The sequence below is a fragment of the Sinocyclocheilus rhinocerous genome, unplaced genomic scaffold, assembly GCF_001515625.1.
Source record: "Sinocyclocheilus rhinocerous isolate Xijiao unplaced genomic scaffold, SAMN03320098_v1.1 scaffold601, whole genome shotgun sequence".
In the NCBI taxonomy this organism is placed as follows: domain Eukaryota; kingdom Metazoa; phylum Chordata; class Actinopteri; order Cypriniformes; family Cyprinidae; genus Sinocyclocheilus; species Sinocyclocheilus rhinocerous.
This window is the reverse complement of record NW_015656605.1, coordinates 213,410-219,545: the sequence shown is the minus strand read 5'-3', so window position 1 is coordinate 219,545 and position 6,136 is coordinate 213,410. Positions and strand designations below refer to the sequence as shown.

At 36.7% G+C, this 6,136-nt stretch overlaps 1 long non-coding RNA gene across 1 annotated transcript in view; it reads right to left on the bottom strand.

Moving 5' to 3' along the window:
* Window positions 1-3,643, bottom strand: part of LOC107720423 (uncharacterized) — a 61,428-nt gene extending 57,785 nt beyond the window's left edge. The window contains exon 1 of the long non-coding RNA XR_001637612.1: window positions 3,603-3,643. This is a non-coding gene — a long non-coding RNA (uncharacterized LOC107720423). The remainder of the gene's footprint in view (window positions 1-3,602) is intronic.
* Window positions 3,644-6,136: the final 2,493 nt, after the last annotated feature.

Genomic DNA, 6,136 nt, shown 5'->3' with positions numbered 1-6,136 from the left:
ATATATATATATATATATATATATATATTATTGTATGTATATAAAAATAACTACTAAAACTGGCAACAAAAAATAACAAAATAACTATATGTAGACATTAAAAACACTAATCTTATTAGTTAACTTTTTTTTAGTGTTCAGTGACACATGACCCCTTCAGAAATCATGATGATTTGCTGCTCTGTTATTATGAGTTATTATTGGTGCTCATTTATTAATAATGGTATATACTACCATCAATGTTGAAAAAAGTTTTTACGGTTTAAAACTTTTGTGGAAATTTATAAATATATGTTTTTGAACGATTGTTTGATATATAGAAAGTTCAAAGAGCCATTTATTTGAAATCGTAATCTTTTGTTACATTATATGTCTTTACTGTCACTTTTGATCAATTTAATGTATCCTTGCAAAAAACAAGTGTTAATTAAAAAATACAGCCACACTTTAGCTTGGGGACCATTTCTCACTATGAACTAACTATTAACTGTGACTTCTGCCTCAATAAACTCCTAATGTGCTGCTGATTAATAGTTAGTAAGGTAGTAGTTAAGTTTAGGTATGGGGTTTAGGATTAAGAGATCATGCAGAATAAGACATCAATATTAGCTTTTTAAGTACTAATAAACAGCCAATATGCAAGTAATAATACGAAACTGTTTTCAACATTGATAACAATTTGTTTCTTTTGATGGTAAAGTATATATGTTTTTATGGAGCTGTCAATTACTGAAACAAAGCTAAAAAAAAACACCTGACTGCTTCAGAAACGTCCCACACAAGAATCAAGCAGCAGCCTCCGTCTGTGTCTGTCCATCCACACGATCCTTTGTAGCAGAACGAGCTGGCAGTTATGAAGCCACTGAGTGTTTGTACACACAGTAGCGAGTCTTAAACGCACGGCCACAATGATTGGGCGGCCCTGTAGAGGGAGAAGAGCAGTGGGGAGAGAACGCAGCCCTGAGGAGCTCCGGTGCTGATGGTGCAGGTGCTGGATGTGAGTTTTCCCAGCCTCACTAGCTGCTGCCTGTCTGTCAGGAAGCTGGTGATCCACTGACAGATGGATGTGGGTACAGAGAGCTGGGTCAGTTTATTCTGAAGGGTGTCTGGGATGATGGTGTTGAAAGCGGAGCTGAAGTCCACAAATATAGTTGTTATTAATGCAATTATAGTGTAGTCCAAAACAATATTCAGTTCCCCTATATAATATAATATTAGCAGATCTATATCTGTGTAGATATACAGGTAACAAATGCAGTATTAAGAATCAAGCGTGTAAAATTATTTTAATTCATATATTGTATTAATATAATTTAAATATAATAAAAATTTATATTATTCATATAGTAAAACAATCTAGCTACATTAAAATGCTTAAAAAAACATACAATTAAGTAAACACCCCCAAACTTCTGAAATCATTAAATGAATTGTGCTTGATTAATTAACCTACATACGTCTTCCAGTTTCTGTTATTAAATCTATGGTGTAGACAGCATCACTGATTATGAGTTCTATAGTATTTTGTCGCGCCGTACTGCTCGCGTCCGGTGTAGACACGGTGTAACATTGGTTTTGCTTTGTTTCACAGAACGAATTGTTGCCTGGGTTGCGTACGTATGTGTGGGGCAGAGCTATCAAAATAGGGACGAGACCCTTTTGGGGTAGGGGCGTGTTTGTTTTGGTGATTTCAAATGTCAACATTGGCTACCAAAAATCACTTACCCCACCTTTAATATACTATACTGTCCAACACCATATTTAAAGGGCCCCTGTATAACTATAATATTAACAGAGCTATAACTCTGTATATATCCAGGTGACAACACACAATCATGTGTATGTAAACTTTTGAACAAGGTCATTTTTTGTAAATTCAGGTATTATTTTGTTTTGTGGAAGCAGGGCAGCAGTGAAAAAACAACAACAACATATGATCCCTCTTATTTTGTTAAAATTATTCTGCTGATTCTGTGAGGTGTATGTAAACTTAAGACAGCAACTGTAAATGTGTCACATGTCCTCTGCTTAGAAACGCTGGATCATGTGTTCTCTTGTTTTGACTTCAAATTTCCTGGTATTCGGTTTTTGTCATGTGCTTTCTGTCGTCTATTCGTACTAGCAGCAGTGTGTGTGTGTGTGTGTATGTGTGTGTGTCAGGACTGATGGGTGAGTGGTTGCTAGATGATGTATAGCATGTGGTCCCTTTAATATGTTTCCTGTACGACTGACAGCTGGGTCACAGCACACACACACACACACACACACAGGGATCGCACTTTAAAAAGTAACAGCAGACTGTCACATCTGCTGCACAATGAAAGCTCACAAAGGGAGCATTCAGAGCTCAAATGATGAAACACAACTCTGACATGTAGACAGATCTGCACACGTACGGACTGCTGAAACCGCTCAGCATTTCTTTTATAATAAGTATATTTAGTTTAGTCATGACTATTTTCCATCCTCTCTGAACCCTAGAATTATCTGCTGCTGTGTCTTTAAGACTCTTCACATACAGTATCTATCCTTCTTCCTCACTACTGTACTGTGATCGTGTGTGTGTGTGTGTGTGTGTGTGTGTGTGTGTGTGTGTGTGTGTTTCTGCTTATATGTCTCTGAGCAGATCTGGAGTCAGTTGCAGCAGTTGTCAGGTAAATGAGCACTAAGCTACAGTTTACACATGACCACATTTTCAAGCGTTGGACCATTAAATTAAGTTGAAATCTAACCCTATGTATCAACTAAATATTTACGGAAGCCTCCGACCAGGAATGATGGTTGACATAAAATGGCATTAGAGCTTTTAGAGTCATTTTAAACCTTTCCAAATGCAAGTGCAAGACAGTATTCAAAGGCCCTGAACCACTGACAACACTTCTGTCGTAATCACATAGCTGCTTATTACAAACCTTGTGTTTTTGTTTTTTTACTTAAACTAGGAGTGATAATATTTTAAAATGAGATAATTATAATTAAAATAATTATATTATGTAATTCTATAAATTTCGAAAAAGAGTGTTCACACCCTTTAAGCATTCAATTAATAAATGAACTCTATAAGCAATGAATTAAATGCATTTTTACTCACAAACACCAATTTCATGATAAACTACACAATTCTATTTTAATTAAATATTGAATTAAACGATTAATATATCATTTATAACTTCACATAACTAGAAAAAAAAGTATATTCAGTATAGAAATGTCCATGATTTCTTAAGATTTAATTAATTTCCATGGCTTTGAAGGTCTAGAAATCACACTTCTGACAATGGCATACTGTGTGCTGTACAGTATGTACTGTATGCTGACTACTATTTTACTAAATTTGGTTTAACCCAGCGATCATTGTCTAGTTCTCATGTCTCTGATCATAGCAATTCAATCAAATAACTATAGTCTAGAAACAGATGCTGAAAATATGTCATTTCCGGTTCATTATTCACACCAGAAATGGAAGTTCAGGTCAACCACATTGCATTGTGGGATACAGTAATGAGTACTCAGATCCATACTACACATCCATAAAATGACTGACCACCGCAAACAAATGATGAGCAGAGAGTGGAGGATAAAAGCAATGAAAACCTCTGTACCTGCAGCCTGAAGCACCAGCTGGAGTCGAGCTTTGGCCTGTGAAGCACACAGAGAAGCACATTAGAAAACGGTCTAAACACTGGATTAAGAGGAAATACAATCATAGAAGACGACTCCAACCTTAATAGAGAAATGCTACATAAGGGCTGGCTGTAATAATTTAAATTAATTTTTAATTAATTTAAATTATTTCTGACACGTTTGTATACTATTTGCTTTCATGCATCTTTTATGCAAAGTCTTAAAAATATGTTTTGAAACGATGCAACAGAAGAACCATTTTTTGGCTCCTCAAAGAACTTTTCAGTGATCAGTTCTTAAAAGAACCAGTTTAAAAAAATATTTTAATAATCATTTTAAGACCTTTTTCCATTATAAAGAAACTTCTGAGCATTGGAAAGTTCCATGGATGTTAAAGGTTCTTCATGGGACCATCGATGCAAATAAAGAACCTTTGTTTTTTAACAGTGAAGTGAGTTAGTTTTACATTTACTCCATGTTGATCGCTTTATGCGTGCTGCACTTGGAACACAACTTCCTTTAGCCAGATGGTTTAGCAAGGTTTGCATAAAGAGAATGTAACTTGAATCATGCTGTAGTTAAATTTTTAAGCTGATTAGTTAAAAAATATAAATCGCTATCTTGAATCGGTCAAACAAAAACTAAACTACGCCCTACGTTACATAAAAACATTTAACAACACAGCTTCAGTGGCAGGGTTAAAAACTAATAATATTCTAGAGGAAATCACATCTTCAGTCATGTACAAAAGACGATCGCGAGGGTGTGTGCGCGCGTGTAAACATGCACACGAGGGCTAAGCGTGTCGAAATTTCCAGCGCGGTGGCTCTGGAAGAGGCTGGGATATAATTCCAATATCTCCACTATTAGATTCCAGCCTCTTAATTGTCAAGAAAGAAGAATGATGAGGGAGGGAAGTTATAAAGGGCTATAGATTGCTCTCGAACGCAGGAGAGCCCGGTGTGTGTTGGTGTTATGAAGGTGTGTAGGATTACAGAGAAATTAAATGCTAATAGGATGAAATTTAAATGTGGATCCTGCGAGGCTTACCGTAGCTCTTCGGAGAATGTGGGTGTCGCTGACAGCACTAACGCACATTATTCAGCAGAAATTTGATTTATCAAACTGTAAAGGTGTCACTTTCTAAAAATGTCATTTGGGGTGATGACAGGGAAATATAATGACCCACTTTAATGTAAAACTGTCACTCCGCCGTGTCTCAGATGACAAACACATCAAGCTCCGCTCGGAAATCTGCTTGTTTTTGACACCTCGCCTTCGATAACTTTTACAGAAACACGGGCTGCTCTTCTCTCTGGTCTTTCTGAGCGTGCTTCTTTTACTTTTTTTCCTCCTCTATATTGTTATCAGAAGCATATCAGACTGTTTCAGGACATCAATCAAGCAGACAGAAATAAAGGAAGGATTATTGAATGTTCAGATAAACCCCCTCTCCTCCCATTCAAAGCCGTCTTCTCTTCTCTCTTCCATTACAATAACATCCAGTCATGCCGCAATAACGAGGCGGAAGAACAGACGGATCGCACGACTTAACTGGAAGGATAATAGCTGGCAGGGCAATCATCTTAGTTACAGTTTATTATGAAATTTCTACCATTGCATTTGCATTTGTTTCAAGTGACCCTGAGGCAAGTGTCCGGAGATATTACACCACCGAGTGTTTAGACAAGAAAGAAAAAAGGAAAACACACAAAAGGGCGAAAAAAAAAAAAAGAGCATCAATATGAAGAAAAATATAATTAGTTTCAAAGGATGACAAATGGGTGGCGGATTAATAATTAGATAAGTTTGTCAAATTATGAGACAGGCCTCATTCTGGCAAACACTGAGCAATAAGAGAGAGAGAGCTGATAAAATTTGACACAGATATGATACAAATAAGCTACAAAACACTGTTTGACACCCACATCCCGACTGGATTCAGAACACTAGCCGATCTAGTCATAACCCACAGTCCTAACTAACCGGTTAACGACGGAAGCGGAAGCTCTGAATCCTAATGAAGACCGATCTGTAAGAAATAGTTACAGAAACTGCATAACAGAAAGCGGTAAACGTGCAACCATGCTGCAGGGCTGCTTGAAAAAGCATCCTCACTGATAGTTAAAACTTTAAAGGGGTGTTTACACAACAGCGTTTTCAACTCAAAATGTGTTTTGGCCGTTCATTTACATGACAATGGCGTTTTGGGGGCTTATAAAATTTTTTTATAAAAAGTTTTTGAAAGCAATACTATTATCATCTCCATGTAAACTACAAAAATGCTAATTTGTGTGACATCATGCATGTGTATTATGTATTCAGTCTACAGACATATGTGAGTACATACTTGAAGAATGAGTAAGTGCATAGATGCATAGTGTTTCCTTACAAAGTGACATCGCCAACTACTGGCCTGGCATGAATAATGCCGTGTTTTTAGTAGTTTTCACTAGGCCTGGGCGATAAAACGGTATCGATATTATCGACGGTACACCTTCATCGATAACGA